The sequence below is a fragment of the Aulostomus chinensis genome, chromosome 17 (genome assembly GCF_037954235.1).
Source record: "Aulostomus chinensis isolate RoL2024-O1b breed Wild chromosome 17, RoL_Achi_v1.0, whole genome shotgun sequence".
Lineage (NCBI taxonomy): Eukaryota > Metazoa > Chordata > Actinopteri > Syngnathiformes > Aulostomidae > Aulostomus > Aulostomus chinensis.
Genome location: NC_141336.1, coordinates 25215772 through 25240088, shown reverse-complemented (window position 1 = coordinate 25240088; position 24317 = coordinate 25215772). Strand labels below are relative to the sequence as shown.

The following is a 24317-nucleotide window of genomic DNA, read 5'->3' as shown; positions in this document are numbered from 1 at the left end:
GCAAAGAGTTCCGTTTCCGGCTGCTTTCTTTCAAAATAAGACTCAAGGATCCACCCCATCTGCTCTTTATTAGCCCAGTTTCACGGCAGTGTTGTGCTGTGACATCAGCCTGGTGGTTCCAGATGCTGCTCAGGTTGCCTGTGTTAGAAACATGTTTCTATCACCGCTAAGGTTGTGCACGCCGTGGCATCCCCGGTTCAGCAGGCATGTGTTCCTAGTTGGTCAACCGCTAGCCTTGATGAGTGACTGTGGCCTGATATCTTCTGATGTCACTGGCCTCAAGTGTTGGACTGCAGTCCTTCAGCTGTGGGATTTCAACCCTCATCTTCCCTTTAACATGATCTCTTTTAGCAGGATGGTAACATGAGTTTCAATTGTTATTTTTTTTAAATATGCTTTGCTCCTTGTTGTCAAACATGTTGAGCTGCAACTTCTGTATAAAATGTTTCAAGTGTGTTGTCATGTCTCAGGTGGCGTTGTGGTTGTGACTCAAGAGAAAGCAACAAAATGGAGACTGTACGTCTCTGTGTTTTATTCCTCTGAATCAATTGTTCCGCAGTTTAGCTTGTTCTCGCATTTCCCCACACAGGCTATTGTTTAGTCTTGTAGCCAAGAAGCGCGCGCACACACACACACACACACACACACACACACACACACACACTCATTTGCAAGAGTCAAATGGGTTCAGAGCCTCAAAAAATTCCCACCAGCCTCTGGCAAGTCTTTTATTTTGAAATAAAATCCTAGTCATTTCCGGGACAGGCCCCGGTAACCTCGTCGAGCTTCACGCAGCTTAAACCCGCAGCCTGGAAGTTACAGACACGCCGTCAGTCAGTGGCCGACACCCTGCGTGAAGAAAGAGAGAGAGAGAACCCTCCTCCGTCATCCGTCTCTCCTAGTATGAGAAGGAGAGAGATCTTCCACGTACTTTGCAGTATTTCTTGCAGTATTAGGGACCCAACAAGTACTTATCACCAAAATGTTGGATGACAGTTGAATATTCCGTCTTGACCTGTCAGTGAAAACCAGACAGGAACAGACTGCTCCCTCTACTTTCCAGATCCTTTCATGCTAAATTAAAACTCAACTGATTTGAATTCTAGACATCAGCAGAATTCATGGATTTCTAAGAACGTGAAGATTGAGTTGATTGTTCTGGTTTAAACAAGACTAAAATGGAACTTAACCGTAGTCAAAGAACTCAATCAGGACAGAAACGTCCAGAGATCTTTGATGAAGACAGAAGTCCCACTGAAACCCAGAAGCTGCCAACTAAACCCCGACTGGCGCGGAACACCAGAATTCATAGAATTAGACAGAAAATTAACCTTCATGGGGTGACAGAATGGGACAATAAACCAACGGCAGTGAAACTGGCGCTTATCAAAAACACTCAAATCAAACGTTAGCTCGCTCTGTTCAGCGAGGGCGACGTCTCCACAGTTTGGAGTTTAGGACCAACGCGGTGGGCGCCACTTGGGTCAGTGAACGAGGCTGCGCTGGTCTTGAGCTTTTGTTTCCTGCGGGTCCCTGGAGGGCGACCTCCTCCCAGCCCGCCGCAGCTGGAAGTCCTGTGAGAGGAGCAGCCCCACCGCCGCAGAGCCGTTGACCGCGACAATAAAGCAGCATAATCCAGCCCTCAGGCAGATGTTGCTGCCAGTCAGTGTATTGATTAGCCCCTAACAGCTGCTGGAGTCATTCAGACGCTGTCAGGTGGCCGATGGCTGACGGCTCCCCACTGAAATCACTATTCATTTGTTAACAAAGTGCTCATAAATGTGGGCACTCGCCAACTGGTCTCCCATTAAGAGCCTAATCAGGTTCATCTCCTTTTGTCTTGTCGCTGCATCCCTGCTCAGCGATATAATCAATCCTGGAATACCACTTTGTTAAGGTTATGAGGCGCTTTATGGGAACCATAAATGCAGTTTTTACCGTCCAACTGTCCCACAGAAGAACCCAACACAGTAAACTACATGCAGGGCTTGATGGGGTTGTTGGTCACCAGTGACCCGAACAATTACTCTCATCTCACGGACGAAGATCTTTGGTTTAGTGGTTTCCAGTTTTACGGCGGAAGCTGAAGCTGTCCGGTATAAACCAGTCTGGAAATGTTGACCACTCAGAATCCAACTGGTTTTGACTTGAACTGGAGTCACGTTCTTCCCCTGGAACACAACGGCTCCGGTCCAGGCTGGAGGGTGTAAAGGGAGGATGTTCAGAAATGTACTTCAATCAATATTCCATGTATCTGTAATTTACCTGCATATTTACTTTATTTACCTGCCTGCCTTCTGATTTTATCTCCTTTTTTAACACGAGGACTTTGTATGTCGCTCTTGTATGAATACTTTCATAGAAATTATATTATATTTTAATTTCTGCTTGAATTCTGCATCACTTCACGGCGCCCCGGGGACGAGATGAACCAAACTGGGACGATAAGTCTTGGAGTTTTTGTACATTTGGGTGGTTTACACGGTCCTCCACTTCCTCCGGAAGCCGCGTCGTTGGAGGCGCCGGGTGTAGACCGTCACACCGAGGCCAGTCCAGCCGCCACCACCAACAAGTCCGCTTCACGGCTTTTTGATTCACTCAGGAAAGATGTGAGAAACGGGAGACGCTCCTCTGTCAGCTAAATAAGCACGACTCCAGCAAGTGAATTCATTTCATTTTAATTCATTTATTTCATCTACTTCATTCACGATTAGCCTTGATCTGGCAATTGCCATGAAATGTATTTACCTCATCAGAGGAATTACCTCTTTAATCACCTCTGCATAGATGCGATGTTTCCCTCTCCCCAGAACAGGATTGCCGATCCAAGCACAAGGGAACAGGAAAACAAAGCCTGCCTGTCATTCCGTGCAGTTTTAGCTAATTGATATTAACATGTCTGCTAATGCTGTCATGCTAACGGAGGAGGAAACATCCTGCTGCTTTCAAGGAGCGAGTCAAACGCAGGGAGGTTGCAGCCACAAGAGGTGTGTGTGGGTGGGGGTGGGCAGCTTTTTTTGTACTGCCAAACAGGCATTTCATCTTTTTCCCTGTGTGTCGACGTGTTAAACCCTCTATCTAGTGGTTGAGGGTTCAAATCCCAGTGGTGGTCAGTGGCCAACTGCCTGAATCTTCATGTGACGAGGCTCTGTGCTGGCGCTCGTCGTGTGGATGTCCGCTTGTTCTCTGCTGCTTGCAGCTGATTTCGTTTGAGTTTGGATGTTTTAAATAAAAGACGTCCGTGCACACTGAAGTGGGAAAAAGTGTGAAGTGGCGGCGAACAGAGCTAAACTGTCCAGCAGCATGGTTCTACTGACCCTCCAGGTCATCGTCAGGTATAATCCAGGTCTTCTTAACCCAGTTGGATGATCAGTAATCCTCCAACACTTTAATTTGAGCTAGTCACCAAATTGACAGCAGACATATTCTGTAATACCCAGTGTACTTCCTGTTTCTCTGCGCCGGGAGCCACGTGTCATTGTAATATTACCACACCATTCATGTGAGGTCATACTCAAGAGTCAAACCGTGTCTGACTCCAGAGAAGCCGGCGATGATGGCAATCCAGTTGGTGTCAGGCTTCAGCGAGGCTTCGTTCTCATCCAGTCCAGTCTGACAATCGCTGGCCAGCGAATCAGCTGCCTGCCAGTGCCGCTGATCAGGGCATTGATTGTCTGATCATCTGGAGACTGTGTTGTCAACTGCCAGTGAGTCTGAAATAATTGGACGGCAGAACTGAAATCCCTCGGCGAGACCTGGATCAGTGGTCAGAGGAGGAACCTGTTCAAGCGCTGAATGCTGAATTGATGTTGTGTGTTTGTGTCAACATATTTGCCTTTTGGAAGGTTCCAGCCTGCTGTAGCACCAGGATGAGCCCCGCTCGGATCTACCATGAATGACTCCACGTATTGTTGATTTTTCAAAACTGCCTTTTCTAATTCTCTTCTACTTGCTCCAACTTGACGCAGACTGTCATTTAAACCATTAACGGCTTTAAAGTCCCCAGTGAAGCTGATGTTCACGCCGTTTTCTGTCCAGAAGCACAAAGGTGTCGTCAGTATCAACGTTAGCTGCCGAAGCTTTGGCCGCCTGTCACTATGGATCAAGCTATTGATTAAGTGTTACGGCGATTGCAGAGAGCAGCTGGTCGTATTGGCTGAGATTCACACAGATGAGTGGTCAGGAAAGTACACACTCAGCAATGAGTTCAAGCTCCACTCCAGGAATTGTTCCATTGCATGTCACCTGTGGTTCAACTGCACATTCATCCTCCTCAAGCTGGGGGGGGGGTCACAGCCTTAGAAATGGCACTTAGGCCATCTAACTGTTCTGAAATGTGCATAGAGACTCTACTGCCCTTCTCAGCTGTGTGGTGAGGTCATAGAGAGCCCTGGCTGGCACCCGGTGACACCGTTACGGCTTTACATTCCATGTAACCACGGTAAAACAAGGCGAGAGCTGGACTGGATGTGACAACCACTTGTGTGACAATGTGAAGCACCACAGCTTTACCAGTGATCAGTGACCTACAGTAGAGCCTGTGATTGGCTCCATGATGAACACAGTTATGGGGTGTAAAGCTGCTGAACCCAAGAAGACATAAACAAGGCTGCAAATAAGTTACTTAAAGACAGAACTTCCTCTCACTGCTGGTCTTCTCTGCTTTGCTGCAGAGTATTTGAAACCAGACCTGAAGTACATACAACTGATTATGTACACTTCACATTGTGACACTCGTGTGAACGCCAACAGGAGGATGGGGTGTTTTATGTGAATCGTTCCGCTCCTGAGCCAGGTAATGAGGAATGCCGTTAACAAGCAGAGTTTATGAATTTCCTTCAGTGGGTGTGTACTGCAGAAACCGGCTTCTTCAGCGGACCGAAGCAGAGGGAAGCTGCCATGAAGCTTCTCACCGTCTCCTACAGGGAGTCCAAAGAAAGTGATGCTTTACTTACTTTGCCAAACCTTAGAAGAATATACACCAAATTAAAACCCCTGATGAAAGTGCATTGATGAGGGTTTTGTGGCTAAAACCCAAGATAAAAAGTTCAGAGGAAAAATTAGATTGGAACTTTGAGTCACTGTCCCCAGGGACCGGACGGTGCATGAGGCACCCTCGTCTGGAGCAGTTTGAGAATGATTAAAATATCAGCAGTGAAGCATCGAAGGGTTACTTTCACTAAAAACGTAACAATAGAAACATCTGAAAACACCATCTGCAATTCAGCAAGTAGGAGTGTTAAATTCCAGCGCTGGTGAGGCACTCGAAGGCTAAAATTGGCCTTTTATGCTGTTGAGTCCTCTAACGTGGATGAAGCATCTGCAGATAAAGGATGAGGTTCATTAGCAGCCAAAGTTCTGACAGTTCTGACACGGCCAGCTTTGGTCCAAAATAACGAGGCCAGAACACTTTCTCACAATACTAAAACACACACACACACTCTGAATAAGGCAATTATTTTTACTTTGTAACATCACAGTGGAACTGTGGGTCTACATCGCTAATCTCCCTTACATTCAGCAGCTGTTTTGCGTATTTTTTCCAACCCTCAGAAGAAGCTAAGTTGCAGACATGTTTGCAGGCGTGGCGTCCAAGCTTCAGGCGTCAGGAGGACATTTCCTTCAGTTGCAGCTGACTGACATCAGCACGTCGGAGTACTGACATGGACCAACTGCACCACATCAGTGTCTGCTGGTTCAAATGTATACCAAGCCTGATATCACCTCAAGTGTTTTACATAACAGTTTTATGTAACTTGAAGATCATTTTGTGTCAACGCAGCAGCGCTGCGCTCAGGATGAACGATGCAGGAGAGAAGAGAAGATGGAGAACAGCACGTTCTTGAATGAGCAGGTGCTGCTAATACAGCCCCGCAGGACAGGGAACGAGCGCAGGACACAGATGTGCTGCACGTGCACTCAGTCCTCATGTGATACGTTCACAGGAATATGAGGCAGGACCAGCTGGACCTCTGCTGGTTGGTGGGCTGCAGTTCAGCGCATCCACTCCACAGGAGAGTCAGCACAAAGCAAAACTACCCGGCAATACTGGTGCCAGTTCGGCAGATTCATGTATTTTCAGACATAAATACAGCAGATACACAAACTGATTCATACCCATGCTCTTTGCTCAGAGCAGTGCAGCACCAGCTGACACAGTCAGTTAGTTGCTTTATTAACCTTCATTAAACCACCTGAGAACAGCAGCGACTTCATGTTTTGTCCTCCTGAAATTTGTAGCATGTCTACATGGATGCAGCTCCTCTCTGGAGACGGAGCGTGCCGGCCCGTATGTCCCCACGGGTCATCAGGTCTGTCACCAAAAGAAAACCTGCTTTTCTTTTTTAGCCTTAAACAGAGACACAACAGAGGAAACTGCCTGATGCTGATCCCTTACGCTCAGGTGAGGACCTGCCTCTGTAGGTCTGCTGTTCCCTGGCTCTCTGGCTCCGGTCTAAAATCCCTCTGGAAAAACAAGTGTGTTTGTGTGAGATGCTAAAACTGCTGGCGCTGATGAGACGCATTGAAACCAGATGTGTTCAATCTGCTGGATTTCACCAAGTTTGGAATGTAGACCCACTCAGTATGAGTGACATGCTAACGTTCGCACTGGTCACCACTGAACATAGCCTTAGCAGAGCTAGCTGTCACCTACCTGCTACTGGTTCAGAGTACGCTGCCATCACCTGAGCATCACAGCCTCCGTGGTGTGTGCTCGGCCCGAGGCCTCTCACAGCGCGTTCACATCACCAAGCAGACGCCGTCGTTAGTCATGTTCGTCTTGTTGGCCACCTTTGCTTCAGGTCCCAACATCTGCTCTGTTACCCGGGGAACCGTGCACGTGTGTTTGACCATGCAAGCTGCTCCTGAAGCCAGATACATGCGCTATTCGTGTGAAGATCTGCTACTTACTCTGCCTCGCAATGTTATCTACCTTGACTCAGATAAGGCTTCTAAAAGTGTGTGTGTGTGTGTGTGTGTGTGTGTGTATTGCCGAATAGATAAGCCCTTCCTGCAAGCCTCTTATTCATGCTACAGCTAACAAGACAAGGCCACAATCAGACGTCTTTGACTTGTTTACTCCTCAGTGTGGCCAAACAGTGAGTGAATATGTTTATGAGTGTGCCATCATCAATGTGCTTCAATAGGTGTGTTACTATCAGGGCTGACATGCATGCTCACCTGGCTTTGGGAGACATATTTGCAGTTTCGTACTGACTGTGTTCATGTATTGGGTGGTGTTTCTTTTCGTGTGTGTGTGCATCCTGACAGATAAGCCTGCCCTGCAAGCCTCTTATTCATTCAGTGCCTTACAACAACAAGGCTGGCATTACTAATAAACTCAGTATCTACACTCTGATACGAGCCATGAGTTTGGAGCTTCTCAAAGATGCGGGGACGGTTCAGCCTGACACACTGGAAGCATCACAACACCCGCATCACCCAGAAAAAAAAGAGATGATTGCACAAATGAGCCCTATAGAGTACAACGACAGATACTAACACGTCGTTTAATTATTTAAAAGCCTGAAAACGAATTCTACAAATCAGAATATTTGGGAGGATCACAACGTAACTTGAAATCTCTGATTTTCATCCGTCCAAAAAGCAGGAAACAGCACGTCACTCACACCCCCATCTCAGGTCCCAAAGATTCTGCTCTACCGATGTTACAGGACATCCAGCAGAGTGCTGCTTGCCCTCGTTTTGTATGTGATTGCTGTTATTCTCCATGTTTCCCTTTTTAAAAAGAGAAGTGCACCAAGAACCCAACAGCAGAGGAAAGGAGGAGGAAATATGCCCCCATATGGAGAGGTGGAGGCACGTACGGTGTCTGAACGCAGTGGCCTCCTCATGTGGTCTTGGCACAAACAGGTGAATGAGTCTCATACCGTAAGGAACCTTCTTGGCTCTGGTTTGCTGCGTTTGAGTCACTTCCCCCCCGGAGTCAGAGATGTAGTGGAGGGAGTGAGTGAGTAGGAGGAGATCTGAGACGGAGGGTTGAGTCGTGAAACATTCGGGATCAAATCAAAAAAGCTTTGCCGTAAAGTCGAACACATTCTTAGGTTCTGTTTATCTGTTGGCGCTCCGACAGGAGTTCCATTCTAAACAGGCTCAAATGTTCTGAGAAAAAAAACTGCTTCTGTGGACCTAAAACTTCCTGAAATACAGGACGCCCCTGAGTCCCCGAATGCTTTAGCTTGTATGTAGTCTGGATGTTGTGTGTTCAACTGACTGAACCATCAAAGCACTGCTGGGAAACTCGGCATCAGAGAGGTTTCTGACGCACTGAAGGCTCCGTGTTTGTTCCATTCGCAATATTTACTATGTCGTTTGCTCAACTCCAGAGCTCCATGTAAAACACACGTCTCTGTCAGACAGCAAAGACAAAGGAGCTGTGCAGCTGCAACAATGTTCATTTAAGCTTTGACCTTTTCCATCCTGGTACGTGTCCTGTATGTTTCAGCACCAAAGATTCAGAAAGCAACAAATTATAAAACAACATAAAAACAGAGCTTTTGATAAACCGCATGATCACCGTGAATGTCAGCGTCAAATAATACGTGCTTTCTTTTATTTAGACTATAAAAAGCACATCCCTCTCATTGATGAGGAGCGATAACTTCAGGTTATTATGACTGTCATAACACTCGCGGGGCTCTGTTGCGAGGAAACAGCCAAACAATGGTTAAATCCTGCGCTCCAGTGAGCTCTTTGTGCTCCTTTGACTCCTGATGAATGGCCTCGCATCGCTCCAACCTTGCTGCTGCACACCGCGAGCTCTTCTCCCTTCGACTACAGCGGTATGAATAATCTTTATCTATTTTAATGAGTTCCTCAGAGATGATTCGTGCCATAGAAGAAAGTCTGCCATTCATACATTTTGTAAAAGTGACGAAAGTCTAGGCCAGCATGCACTTAGAAAAATGTTCGTGTCCCACATATTATAGATTCAAGGAATGAGATTTTGGCTGATCGCATCAAAAAAACCAAGAAAAAGTAAATATTCTGCAGCCGAAGGATTTCTGAGAGCCTCTGATCTGCTGCTGCGATCTCGCCACTGGCTGAACGGGTGTTGAAAGGTCCGTCTGGTTTCAGAACTGAGCTGAGACGGGCTCGCTGGACAGATGCGCCACTGGGCAGATCCCCATGAATGACAGTGATTTTCTGACAGTGACACCGTTGACCTTTTAACAAGGAGAGATGGGGCGGGGGGGGCGCAACTATTGTGTAGCTACACTGGCTAGCGACTCTCATGAGCTGTGCAGGCTTACACAGCAGTGATTGTTGGCTAGGCCTGATATAGTGGAATGTTCAGAACTGTTTCATAGTCAGAGACACCTGGTCCCTCCATGGTGCCGTGTCAGCTGTCTGGTTTAGCTCGTTATTACTCTGCAACAGGAGGAAAACATTTGGAATCGTTTGTACTTCGATAAGCGAATCGTAGTTGTCTTGAGCTCAGACGATGTATTTGGAGAATACCAGGGTTCTGCTCAGGAAACGTGTCCTCATTCATTATCAACAGACCTTCCTAATTCCACCATCCAGATCATTGCCAGTAACCTGTTGTTGTCTGTGTGTAGGCGGCTACCAGCTAGCTAGCTAGCCAGTTAGCTCAGAGTTTGTAGCTGTTTGGCGTTGTGAGGGGAACTTTGGAAACAGCAGCTGTCTGATGTGAAGAGATACCAGCCAAAATGTCCCCAATGTGTTGGTGATACAAGGTATACACACACACACACACACACACACAGCCAGAGGCATTGACATGACTCTGTGGGGATATTGATCTAAAGGATGTGGCGAGTGACTGATGGTGACCGCTCCATCACTGACGTCCATCATTTGTGACAGTGAACCCTTCAAACTCCAGAGGCGGCGCAGCCTTCATGACAGCTGTCGGCCGAACGACACACAGACTTTGTGAAGACAGGTGATCTTGGCGCCACTCTGCTGCCAACTTATCTGCCGCTCAGCCTGAGAGTTGATCAGTCCTCTACCCTGTAGCTGTTTGTGACGGCGGTTATCAGATATGAACCTGATTAAGAACATCGTCTGAATAAAACACAGCAATGCAAATGGTCCTCAGTCTGAGGGAGCAATGACTGGGTTAAGAGATTAAGTATCTGGGTTGTCTACGTTTACACCTGAATCACCCTAACTCCTCCTACTCCGCTCTACACCTTTCCAAGAGGTTATTGCAACACCTATGTCAGTCAGACTGCTTCACCGTGCTGGCCAGCTACCAGCTGGACTGGCAAACTCATCTCTTGGCACAGTTTGTTGCTTGATTAGCAAGAAAAGACTCCAGCGCAGCATCGGGACAGGAATTGATACGATGTTTACGATTCCGATTCCATTTTTGATTCTGCTTAATGATGCGGTTCTTTTTTGATTCTCTTATCTTTTCTCATTTGGAAAAAAGAGAACAGACAGGTCGATTAGCATAAACTTTGTTTAGTTTCGAAGTAACATGACCTTACAAACCCTTACATGCTAGGCAGTGTTGGCTGGTTAGCTACCTGCAGTATTAACAGCAGACGTGCTAACGTTGCCGCTGCTGCTGGGTTGAGATTCACTCCGGAGCAGATCAAAAACGCCACATTCATTCCTAGCTATGGCGTGCTGTGTGTGCTGGTGTTTCTGCATAGTGGTAGTACTTCCTCCCTTTGAGGAAATATTCGCTTTGCAAGTACTGCAAGTTGCTCTGTTTTCATCATTTCTCTTGAAATGTAACTTAACTTTCGAGGGTTTGTGCCGCTTCTGCGCCATGTTTCCTGCCTGCTGCACTGGTGAATGACATCACCACCCACGTTGCGCTGCTTATGCAAGCTACGCAACGTGGGTGGTGATGTAATTCGTGCCCACTGGAATCAATGAGGGAATCATTAGCAAAACTTGCAAATGATTCCAAAGAATTGAAACACTGGGAACCGGTTTCTGATTCCCATCCCTCGCACGGCAGGAAGTGATCACGTGTCTGCACCCTTTTGGACTTTGGTCGGCGTGTGAGCGGGAAGATGGAATACAACGTGTGTACAAACATCCTAATCAAAGTACACTTATGTAGTATCAGGGTGGATTCCTGTGGTCTCCATGAACATGTCCACCCTTCAAGTCAATGTACTCTGATGCTCATTTTGACGTCTCACCTAAAAAAAAGGCAGAGATGAAGGGGGGGGGGTGGCGTTCTCTGTCACAGCCATGTGTAACGTGCCCTATACCGCCACCTTCTGGCAGCATTACATAGCCTGTCATATTTCATTCAAACCAGCAGCTGGAAACACAATGCACGTTTCCTTTTCTGCAGTTTTGCTTGAGATCCACTCGACATCATGAATCTGTGGTTGAAAAGTCAGTTACAGAAAAAGCGAGGGTTAAAGAGCAAGTATGGGTTTTTATTTTGTTTGCAAAAAAAAAAATACTTTCAGCATAAAATATAAGGAGAGGATGAAATGATGATGATATTAGGCTTAATTACTAAGAGAGAGGCTGTTTTCTGCTACTGGGTGGTTTCGCCGTTCTCAGACTGCCGACTGTCGTTCTCTCCGACTCTAAATGATTCAGAGCTGCAATTAGCATCAATCTGGTATACAGCTCAAATAAATGACTCCTAATAGACTCCCATGCAAGATGTTGCCACAGACTGCAATATGAGACACACACACACACACACACACACACACACACACACACACACACACACACACAGAGTCTCTGAATATCAATGGTCTGAGCAGCATCTCACTACACTGAATACCCCACAGGACCAAACCACACAGAGGAATAAAGCAAAGCCTCAACCACCATGATTCCCAGGCAGCCTTGGGCCATGACCATGTGCTGAGGTCACCCTCCAGTTCCAGGGGATGTTTGAACAATATTTGAAGACCTTTTCTCAAGGCGTTGCTGAAATATTGAGTTTGCAGGGGTGACGTGACCTTTGACCCTCCAAAATCTTTTCAGTTCACCCTTGAGTCCCAGGGGACTTGGAAGACAGTAAATTTCTAAGTCTGGGGACCAATGCAGGATTCTCTCCTCTTATCAGTGGTGTGTGACGTTGATGAGACTGCGATGGCTGGACAGGTGGATACACTGGTCCCATGGTTGTCGGTGGCATGAGGGCGATAGCTGCATAGCTAGACTGTAGCGTTGGCAGTGTCCTTGTGTGGTGGGACTGTATCTGTTTCTGTCCTTCTGAGCAACAGTGGCGAGGTGATTCGTTGGTGGCGTGTTTGCGGGGAGGATCTGAGCCTCGTGATTCGTAATCCTTCCCCTGCGCGTGCTCCTCTGGTGCTCCTGCACGACCGCTGTTGTCGTTGTTGCTCGGTATTATCTCTATTATTCAGAGTTTCTTTGTATCCTTGATGGTTCATTGTTGGAATATATTTCATAATTCATCTCTTTGTTCTCTGAAGAGATGCAGGTCCTGCATTTTTCATGTTTTAGTTGCTGGATTTAATATTTTTCTCTGTCACGTGTCTGATTTGCTCTATAATTGAAATGATCTTTTGAAGGAGGTTTTTTTTTTTATATGTTGCATTGTTGTTGCTTAACTCAGACTTTCATCACGTGCTGTGTTACTGTTGGTACGTTGTGCTTGGACAGTCACTCAAAAAATCAGTGACATACAAACAACTAATCACATGACAGGAAACAGGGAGAGCGCAGGAGGGAGGGAGGAAGCGAGCAGGAGGGAGGGAGCGAGTGAGTGGGGGGCAGGAGAGCAGGAGGGAGAGAGCAGGAGGGAGGCAGCAGAGAAAGACTGATGAACAAGATACAGGTGAGCACAAGGAGGGAGAACAGGGACAGGAAGTGAAGCAAAGAAGGGAAAAGAGGAAAGGGATTTCAAAATAAAACAGGAAACAGCTGAGGGGGAACCATGTAGTCTGTTATGATATGATGTGATATGTTATGATTGTTTTTGTTCTAAATATACATCCATCCATAGTCGTCTTCCGCTTATTCCTTATTAGTAAGGGTCGCGGGGGGGTGGAGCCTATCCCAGCATCTATGGGCGAGAGGTGGGGTTCACCCTGGACAGGTCACCAGTCCATCACAGGGCCAACATACAGAGACGAACAACCATTCACACTCACATTCACACCTACGGTCAATTTAGAGTATCAATCAGCCTCGTCCCCAAATGATGTCTTTGGACGGTGGGAGGAAGCTGGAGTACCAGAGAGAACCCACGCAGGAACAGGGAGAACATGGAGACTCACACAGAAAGATCCTGCGCCCGAGCCGGGACTCGAACCCGGAACCTTCTTGCTGTGAGGCCACAGTGCTGACCACTGCACCACTGTGCAGCCCTGTTCTAAATATGTTTGTTCTTAATTCACCTGCTTTGCCATCGAGGGCGCCTGAATGAATAAATAGCCGCATCATGGTGAGATGCTGGACCAGCTCGCGCTATCGTTAGCCGTCTACCCTCGTCCCTGTGTGTCGTCCCATCTGTCACCAGCTGTCACGCTCTCCCAGTAAAGGTCGTTTCGTCTCCATCACAAACCTTCATATTGATCCCTCAGATTGGCTGAAGTCATCTCTCCATCTTCAGTCTGACAGCTTTCAAAGGTCTAAATGATGTTGCTCCTGAAGTCTAAATGCATTGATCCCTCGCCATCTGAACGCTGATTCCATCTCCTCGGGGTTTCCTGATGTGGTCACAGGTACCAGCTCAGACATCACATCCTGCATCAATTAGTCTTCTGCTCTCCTTGCAGCGCAGCCATGTTTTTAAAGGGTTTCATCATTCACTTTGTGCGGTAAAGTCAGAGAATGAATTGAAAAGAGCGAGCAAGGATGCGGCATCATTACAATATAGTGAGTAGAGTTGAGAGGAATGGGTTCCCCGACCGTGGGTGATGACGCTGGATTATCAATTAGCTAATAATCTGTAAAGCTGTGTGGACCAGTGCTTTATCACCAGACGCTTGGTTTTAACGTCCACTGCAGTTCTCACTGGAGGCCCCGTCTCTTCCACGAAGAATACTGGACTAAAATTACCTCCTGAAATATTTGTGATGTCTCAAATCCTGATCGTTGACCCTCATAATTCTGATTTCCAGAAGTTCCTTGCAGCAGCCAGTTTAACGTGTGTTTGCAGAGTAAGATCAGAAGTGAGTGTTGTCGTTCTGGCGGAAGACGACTTGTGCCGCAGCTCCTGTGTGGAGCCTGTTAATGCATGTTGATGAAGCTGCTGTGTGCTTTACACTCTCATTCATGAACGTGAAAACAGCCTTTCAGTGTCAAACTCTGTACATTCATGCTGCTGAAACGCTCAACTGCAGCAGTGAGAGCGCCTGAGAGGAGGGGGTTTACCGAGCGCAGCGTTACTGCTGCTCCTTACACCTGCGCTGTGTGTTGCATCAATCGTGTCCCTGGAGTGTGTCCTCCACTTCCTCAGTGTCCTTCAGCAAGGTGCTAAATCCCAAACAATGTGTGTGCACGGGTGAATGGAGACATTGTGAAGGGCATTGTCCTGAGGCTGAAAGCCCTCAGTGGGCTCTGAACGCTGCCTACAGAGATGCTGCATGGTGGCATAAAATGCTGGATATTTTCGAAAGTAAGGCCTAGATTCTGGCGTCACGCTACAACGATAGGTCATGTGCCGATGCTGACGACAATGACTCCCTCCTGCTATGCTTTCCTCCTACGTCTATCTGCTCCTGCAGCCTAGTGTCAGAGTTATTACTTTAATTGGGCACTTTTCAAAGTTATTATGGGAGAAGAACTTCCAGACTGAATAGTGGCTCATGAAGTGACTCTGTCACTCCTCACGTTGTGTACAGCCGGTGAGCTTTTTGTTTTGTTCCAAACAAGTCAGACAGAAAATGGTCGCCATGCTGACTTTCACAATCGCTCGTCATTTTGGCTTTTGTTACTACAGAGCAGTATTTTTTCACATAAAATAGCAAAATAAGACAAATATGAAGTGGAACGTTACTAACACTCATCAACCAACCCAGGCCTGACGGATCCCGTGAGTACAGCTGTAAGCTACATAAAACACCACACAAACAACTCAAGGACAATGAAGGAGCTCTAATCAGCAAAGGCTCTCTGATTAAAGACAGTTTTCAGGAGAGATTTATAAGAAGTCACCAGCTCTGCTGCTCTAATGTCCTCAGGCAGGTCATTCCAGAGCCCCGGGGCCCTGCCTGCAAGTGCTCTGTCACCTTTGGTTTTCACCAATAAAGACCTCCTCTCCAGCAGCCCCCTGAGCGCTGAGACGATGGCGCTGCCGGCTGGGATGTGATTGCATCTCCTGGTTCTGGTTGAAAGATACATAGATTTTTGATCAATGCAGTTAAAAAAAAATGAAATAAAATACTTTTTGGGGAGATATAATATGTACAACTATTATTTTTTCCTCAGTGGTAGAATCTTTAAGTAAAAGAATAAATGGAAAAAACTCTCCACCACCTCAAGGTTTCATGGTGAAGAAGACATCAACATGGCTCTCTCTACATCTGGACATTTATCTGGCTGCGTCTGTTGGATGGTGTACACCAGACCCCATCCACCTTCGGTGCCTGTGCATGAGTAAGTGTGGCAGGGCCCAGGAAGCGTACGGCGCCAGGCCCAGAGCCACCACGCCTGTCAGTAGAACCAGACTCAGAGGGACTAGCATGCGAGGCGCGGTAATTTGCTCCATTAATTTGTGGAAGGGGAGCTCAGAGTCGTCAGACATGCACGTGCAGTGGCGATGGTTAATATTTGTCTCACTCTCAGTGCTTTGAGGGTTCAGGCTGTGTTTGTGTTCCACGCAGCCTCACAAAAGAGCTGATATCAGAGCGCAGAATGTATTCAAGACGCTGCAACATGACTGTGATAAATGGAATAGAATTTCAGCCATGCTGTCCCCAGCACTGATCATTTCCCAGCCTGCCACTATAAGTTGACAGAAAAACTCACTTATGATTACTGATAAGAGCATCAGCAGTGTGGAGGCTGCATTGGTCTTGGGACTCACTTGAGCGTCTGTCTGCTGCATAAGCCATGCTCACGTAATAGACTATCACCAGCTCTGCATGAGGTACATTTCTACCCGCTCACTCCATCATTTTGCCTGTCCTCGCTTTTCTGATTGTCTCATTCCCTTTGTTCTGTGTCTCCCTTGCTCTTTTTCATCTTCTTCACACTGGCCTCTCTCACACACTCACTCACACACACCAAAACCTCTTTTCCTCGGTTGTTGTAGAATAGATCTTCTATTGAGTTGTGGACTTTCCACAGCAGGACTGATGATGTGATTGACAGGACCGCTGTCTTTTTGTGTCGGAGTTGAATATTCAGCAATACAACAACAATAGGAATGAAAGCGTGTGCTTGTAGCTCCGTCTCAAATGTGTTTAAAAGGACAGAAAAGGATGCTTCACTGTCAGTGTGTTCACTGTGGCACTTCTCTGCAATAAAATACTGCACTTTTACTGCATTTGTTGGTATTTTTTTGTGTATTTTCTATGACTACATGCTGCCTCTGTCAAATGTGGACTCGGCGCCCAGATCTTTTGTAGTTTAGCAACCTCTCAAAGTGCTTTACATCACATTCACTAATGGCAGGAGCATCAGGAGCATTTAGTGGTTCCATGTTTTGCCCAAGGACACTCCGACACAGCCTCTGGAGCATCGCGGATCAAACCAGGAACCATCTAATTACGAGACAACCTGTTTATCTTCTGATCCACAGCCGGCAGATATTTCTGTAAAAGTCCCCACAGAGACATTTCAGATAAAGTTGCAGATGCTGCTGGAGTGCACACACACGTTTAGAGCTTGTGCTGTGGGCACGGGGGACTTTGATATGGTCTGACACAGCTCGAGCATCACTGTACGTAGTGACAGGAGTTCATTAACCACTCTGCATCTCATATGACACACTGGCACACACAGGGCATATGTAATGAAGTTGTTTGGCCCCAGAGAGCTGGAGGATTAAAAGCATCCACATGGAACATGTGGGACCTGAACAAGCTTGGAAGAGTAGGAACAGCTTCTCCGTACGTTCCGGGACGCATCCCTGAATTTGCATCTTTGACTCAGAGCACAGCGCCAAGATGAAGACGTGCAGTGGAGATGGATTAAATACCACCCGCCTCAAGACAGACCAACTCTGGAAGGGAGCCCTTGAACCCTGGCACCACCACTGGTGGCGCCATTCTGCTGGTCTGTGTTTTATTCCTGCTGGTGAAGCTCCAGGATTTGCAGACGTCACGGGGTGCAACAGATGTTATTAAGTCGTTATTAAAACCATTAAAAGAAGGACATTGTGTTTGTTTAGTTCACATTTCAACAGAAGAACTGAACTAAAAAAAAAACGAAACCTAAAACTTGCAAACCCTGTCAGGAACCAGAGTCGGCGTCAAAGCAGGAGAGTTTTGGTGTCGTTCCTGGTGATAAGTCCCTCTTAGCTGCGGCCGGGGTGTCTTCTCCCTCCGTCAGTTACAACACGTTTCACTCACACCTGCTCACATTCACTAAACCTTCACTGCATCGATAGCAAGATGTCCTCCTTGCGCTGATGTCATGTGACTTCTGACATTCCTGTTGTCATAGTTACAACAACCACATGATTACGGCTTGTTTTCACCACTCGTATCTTCGTGATGTAGCTGCAAGTTCTTCTGGGGAGGGGAAGCCTTTTCACTGTTACGTCAGCCATCTTGAGCCAGAAGATGTTTGTGCTGGTTGGTTCCATGTTCCCCCTCTGACCTGATATCATCTCCTCTCCTGAAATAATTCTCAGTTAGTTTGATCTTCTGCTGTCAGTCAGGCTAACTGGGTGTCAGGGGTCACAAACAGTGGGCGTCAGATTTATGAGAGAATCCTCAAAACCCAGAAAACATGTTTGATGTGTGACAGCCTCAAACCTACAGAATACATTCAGGATCAAAGCTGGATGACATCGTTCATTCGCTTGTTTCTGCAGGTTTTGTTGCTCCGTAGATGGTAGAAGATGGTAGAGGCGACATGCAGTCTTAAAGTTTAATGCAAGGTCAGGTTTGAGGGGTCATCAATTACCTGGCGTTCTGATTTAAATGAGGCAAATTCAACATAGCAACCAGACAAGAAGCACGTGGGAGCCTTGTGCTGCTCATCAGTTCAGCTCAACTGAGGACAACTGGTTTACAGGCAAAGAGCCACAGAGCAGCAGGCAGCTCAAAGACCGATGACGTCCAGCAAGACGTGATCAAGCACACATCTGAGTGGGCTTCTGCCCCTGGTGAAGCGTGAGCCTGCTCAACAAACGCTTCGCTGTAGGGACAAAAGAGGGCTTGTGTGTGTTTTAATCCTCAGAAGTGAGTACTTGAGTGTAGTGGGTGGTCAACATCAAGAAGGACAGCCTGGGCCGTCCACCGGGCTCCTCGGCAATAACAAATCCTAGAAGAATACAGTCCTGACCGAGGAGGAGATCCAGCCGTTAGCACATCAGTAACGTGACCGTGACCTGCTCCTGCTCCTCCTCAGTCAGCTGACAACATCCCACAGCACCAACTCGTGCATCTTATACAGACACAACTGTCGGGCCTTATTCATGTAATGTGTTCTTACACAGTAAAGAAGGATTCTTAACCCTCACTTCTGTCTTGGAGGCTTGAAGCAAAGCCTGGCGCTCTGCTGAAACTCCTGACATCTGTTGTGTACCTTTTTTAACATCTGAAGGAGGGAGGAGGTATCGATAGGCTTTCCTTCCTGATCTGCTGAGTCTAACAACCAGAAGCGCTTCTGAAGCCTAGAAGGTTCTAAAACAAAGCAAAAACTATTACCTAACATCTATTATGTGACCGCTGATCAAATGTTATTGATTGTGTCTGCAGCCTGTCAAGAATAGAGAGAGGAGGGACTCACTGCTCATCTCTCTTCTCCTTTATGTTCTGACTGAGATCCATCACTCAGGTTTATGGTCACTGCAGGGACTCTCAGGCCAGCTGGGCAGCTCGTGTCTGGGGGCTGGGGCTGGGAAGAGTTGGGGTTGGTGTCTTGTGGCTGCGGACCTGGAGTGGAGGCTGCCTTCTGCATCCTGCCCAGCGCTGGAGAAATCCCCTCGTGATGCTGAATAAGTGATAGCTGGGGAGGGAAGTGAATAAATGCTCAATTTAGAGGCGGATTCTTTCTCCTCTACTTTGGCACTGTGACGGATATGATCTGATGTGGCAAAGCAGAGGCAGAATTATGTGCCAATTAAAAGCAAATGAATTCAGTGCTGGAATTAGCACCTGTGCACCGAATAGCTCCCAGTAATGCATGGTAATCGACTTCAGTGGAAGGTTTTGCACCTCTTGGTGATTTTGGTCCCCCGGCTTACCTCAGGTCCCCTTGGGTTGCTCTCTTTTCTTGTCTTTTTCTCTTTGTCTGACTTCACTCCAAAGCCGTGTCCTTCTCTGGAGGCTGAACCAGGTCAGGCCAGATAGGCTGACGAGAGCAAAGTCTAGAAATATGTGTCTCCGTCATATAAAGCTGCTTATAAATCAGCTCCAGACTGTGTTTCCATTGTCTCCTGATAATTGTGTGTATTTGCTCCAGGGGAAGTGTGAGTGTGTGCGTGTTTGGCTACAGATTAGAAGCTGCAGGTGTCTGCTGCACAAGGGAGGAAAAAGAAAGAAAACTATTGCACTAGATTATTCACGCTTGTCTAACTCTCCAGGCGTCATTTGTCTGCAACTTCATGCAAACGGGGGGGGGAAAAAATTGGACTAGGGAAGAGAGGGGAGAGGAGAAAACAAAGAGGTGAATAGAAAGATGGAACAGGAGAGGGAACTCTGGGAAGGAGAAGAGGAGGGCAATGTGGTGAGGTGGCAATCTTCCTGCCAGCTTCTGAATCTCACATGTGCTGCATTAGTGGTGCGGGTGCAGAAATCTAAAACGATAGCTGTGGTCTAAGCTGCTTTTCCACCACATGATCACAGCTCCACTTTCCTTTCTTTGGTTTATCATGGAGAAAAAGTTGTGGGTAGAACCGGTTGAATTTTCTTTTCAGAATCTCTGGTGAAGTTCAAGTTGAGCCAAAATTGAAAACTTGCACAAAGATTAGGATTAAGATCAAGGCCAGTGTGTAAAGGTCATTTCTGCTCCGGATAGAAAAAGAACACTTGGTTGCACTCATCGGGGTTTGATCTCAATTTATTCTCTGGCTACCAGAATCCATCGGCTCAGCTTGCTCATCTGTCCCCCAGCATGCATTGCACACCTGGCTACAGGAGTCGTCCAGCCCAATCTGTCAGAGTACATCTAATTACTCCGAAATGGGTTCTGGACTGAACCACCGTCGCTTCCTTGAGAGATCTCAGAACAGCTGTTTTAGCAGTTTGGCAGCTGAGTGGGATTGCATGTACCTAACAGTCAGATTCAGGTGGCTGAGAGTGGAGTGACGCCGCGGTCGACAGTAGGGACTCGCTGGTACTTCCTGGTCTCACTAAAGCCATAGCATCATTGAGGGTTTCTGTGAAACGTCCTGTTTTACAGCAGGTTTGTGTCTTTACTGCCCCGCAGGGATTCCACACAAAGACTGTTCGACCAGCCGTCTTTTTTACAGCAACATGAAGAATTCAGTTATTGCCCAGAGAAGCATCTTGCACTAGCAAGCTCCAAACCGTGTGTGTACAGATTATCATAAAGCCCGGTGGCTGAGAGCATCTACTAAATGATGTTTGGTGAAGGTTCCAGTCTCCCATGAGCCTTTAGCCTGGACAATATCAGCACAGCAGCCTCCACCCTCACGTATAAGTAGCTGTGCATCGCTGCAAAGCAATTAATGTCATAAAAGCAGTTTACACTGCAGAGGGAACATTTAAGTGAGGCTTGCACGCGTGTTGTCGTGACGCTGTCATCAGGTTGGCAGGGTTCCACTGTGGAGCTGGTTTTGCCCTCAGGAGCAGCTAAGATGTTTATGAGATCCAGATGCAGGGTTTAGCAGAATGCTTGGAACTCGGCGTGAGTTTCTGCAGCGGCGCTGCGCATAAATGATCATCGAGGGGGAGAAATATCAACTTGTCTTTCTTTCTTTTTTCTTCTCCAGCCTCATCTGCAATCACTGACTGTCACACGTGCACAACCTCTCATAACCGCTGGGCGAGAGTTGAATTTCATTTCAGATTATTGGCTTCATTATTTTGAACACATGAAAGGCGATGTGTGCTGAATATCTGGATTCTAAATGATTCCCTCAGGCTCTTAAGCCAAATTAAACCTGCTCTGATACGCATGTGGAGCAGCGTGGGTCTATCTGCTAGGCCGCGGCCGCATTGGTGTACTAATAACGTTGAAACCGCTGTAGTGTTTGTCAGGTAAATGCTGCTAATAATTAGGAGTGAACATGTCAGCCAGCAGTTCTTAATGGTGTTGATGACTCCAACATCTCCACTTACACAACATAGTTGGGTGGAACCTTCAACGTTTCGCCTACAATTTCATCTCGTTCCAAGGAATCCCTCTGGGTTCCTTTCAGTCACGCCCTGTAGAAATCTGGAATGTTGGAGATTTTTGCGATTGACTGATGAGAATCGGAGCACACCTGAGCCTGTGCCGGCCCACCATGTGACCCTCTCTCAACAATGTGCACAAACGCTCTTTTCTGCTCCCGTTTTTCACAAGTTTGAGTCCAATATCTGAGAGGTCGTAGACGCACACCGTGGCGCTTTGTTGTTGTGTTTCACAAATGAATCCACTCTCTAAGTATATGTACAGTATACCATGTCAGTATTCTAAAAATGGAGTATATGTAGCAACAGGTGTGTGTGTGTGTGTGTGTGTGTGTGTGTGTGTGTATGTTTGTGTGTGGCCAAGGAGGCAGGTGTGAACACACATGTATAAAAAAACCTTGAAGCGAGAGAAAATGTCACTCATACACACACATGAAAACACCAGACAATTAAAAAAAACCCATGATCATGTCAGTGTGTGTAATTGTATGTGTCGCTGTGTGTGTGTGTGTGTGTGTGTGTGTGTGTGTGTGTGTGTGTGTGTGTGCGCAGCCACAGGGGGCTCATCCAGCTCATCTCAATCAGCCCTCTCACCACCGAGAGCTACAACACCACAGCGAGTCAATTAGCTTCTGTTCTGCTTCGCTCAACCCGACAGGAAAGTTGCACGGAGAGAAAACTAACACACCATCATGGAAGCAGTTCAGCTTCCTGATCCCTTTGATCCGCTTCAACATGGACGTTGACAGTAAGTCATTCTCCATCCATCCATCCATTTTTCTATTGCTTTTTTCCCGTTGAGGGTGGTGGGGGTGGAGCCTATCCCAGCAGCCTGGACGGGTCACCAGTCCATGGCAGGGCCAACACATAGAGACAGACAACCATTGGCTCTCCCAGCCACGCCTACGGTCAATTTAGAGTCTGGATTAACCTGGTCCCTCTTGATGTCTTTGGACTGTGGAGGAAGCTGGAGTACCAGAGAGAACCCAGCAGGAACAGGGAGAACATGGAGACTCACCCAGAAAGACCCCGTGCTGCAGCCGGGGCTCCACCCACAACCTTCTTGCTGGGGGGCCACAGTGAGGACCACTGCTCCACCGGGCCGCCCTTAAATCTTTGTTATTATGATTTAATTGGTTAATCCCTATGACATGTAGAGTGTTTACTCTTGTCAGTGACTCATCAGCACATCCCAAACTTTAAATTAAATTAAATCTTCATGTTGAAGAGTGATCTGAAGAGGAGGATCAGGACCACAGGACAGTTGATGTTCCTCCTCTTCTTTGAGTAAGAGGAGGGGTGATATTAAACCAGTGACCTTTGCCCTTTTGGATCACTCACTTTATGTCACCGTGTGTCTGGACTGGATTTTAAGAAGCAGGCCAGTAATTTGATGTTCTTTATATTATTTTTTTGTTGGAGGCTTTTAGGTTTTCAAACTGCACCTGCAATTCTTGTAAGTGTTCATTCTGCCGTCACAATATCTTGTCCCTCACACAGTAACCAGTTTCCTCAAAAGGAAAATTGACCTAATTTGCCGGGGTAGGTCATTGATGAGGTGCCTGCAGAGCTCCAACAGATCGCACTGCAAAACGAGAAGGCCAATAAACTGGTGCAGGAAACCTTCCTGCGGGGGAGCAGAGCCCAAAGCAGCATATTCTCAAGCAATTTGTGTGTGTGTTTTTTTTTAAGTTTTTGGTTGAATGCCAGCTGCAGTTTCCCTGATTATTTGTAAAATTGGGTTTATTTGTAGAACCCCACTCAAGCACATTGCTCTGAAGAGTCCCAGCAGTTCTGGAAGAGCCACAGAGACCTGAGGAGCTTCAGTACTCCAGCAAATAAAGGCTTTCACCTTGAGACTCAGTTCTGCAGCTTTAATTTAGGGGAAAGACTCAGAATGTCCTCGAAGATGCTTCTGTGGTTCTGTTTGTTCCATTGAGGGATGGCTTTCTGCATCATGTTCTGACATTCTTTATTTATTCATGTTTTAGTTTCATATGAAGAGAATTGTAGCCTGACAGAGATTTTTTTGACTGAAAGAGAGGGAAGATGACGTGTGTGTTGCTGCTTCGACTTCTTGAACAACCGCAGCCTCCTGACCCACCAGACCCGTGGTTCCTCCTCTGGCTGTGCTGGTTCTGCTAGATCAGGACCGGGGTCTTGGCCAGTCCAGCAGTAATCCTCCTCATCCTGTGTTAGTGAGGCGGCCATGATCTTCTGGGGGAGGTTATGATGAAGCTGAATCGCTGCGCTCCATCAGGACAGAAATGCTGTGTATGTGCTTGCGTTTGTAGATCAGAAATGACATATTTTTCCCTGTGAACGTTGAACACAGCTCTCGTTCTCCTGCTGGTCAAGAGCGTTTCAGAGAAGACTGTGTTTGATGCCCTTGGAGACGTCTTCCTCTACTGCTAAGCTAACTAGCAGTCATCCGTCTGGCAGAGGTGTAGGAGAGAAGGGCCTAAAGAATGATCCACAGTAAGTCTTCTTCACGTTGCCGTGTTCCTTTAAGGCAGCTGGAATCCCTCCAAAGAACCCAGTCTGGTATCAGGACCCAGAACTGATGGAGCTCCTTTCAAACACGCCATAGAATGATGTTTCAACTCTCCTCCACCTCCTGTTCCCCTGAACGCCTCCCTGCTTCCTCTCTCTCTCATCTGTCTCAGTTCTGTCTCACTGAGGATTTGATTGACATCTTTTGTGATTTTATTTTTCCCTGCGCCTGGTTCTCTCTTCCTCTTCAGCACATAATTCTTTCATGTCAGCAGAGGTTTGATTGCTTAACCTCTCTCGCTCTAAATGGATGCGTTGACAAGCCAAATACCAGCTTCTTCTCTTCTCTCAGTGAAGATTTGAAATCTTGAGGCTGCATGTGTTTTATGAGCAACCGCCGGC

The 24317-nt window shown here is 47.0% G+C and overlaps 1 long non-coding RNA gene across 3 annotated transcripts in view; it reads left to right on the top strand.

Moving 5' to 3' along the window:
* LOC147246916 (uncharacterized) overlaps positions 1-24317 on the top strand; it is a 148873-nt gene that overhangs the window by 71903 nt on the left and 52653 nt on the right. The window lies entirely within an intron of this gene.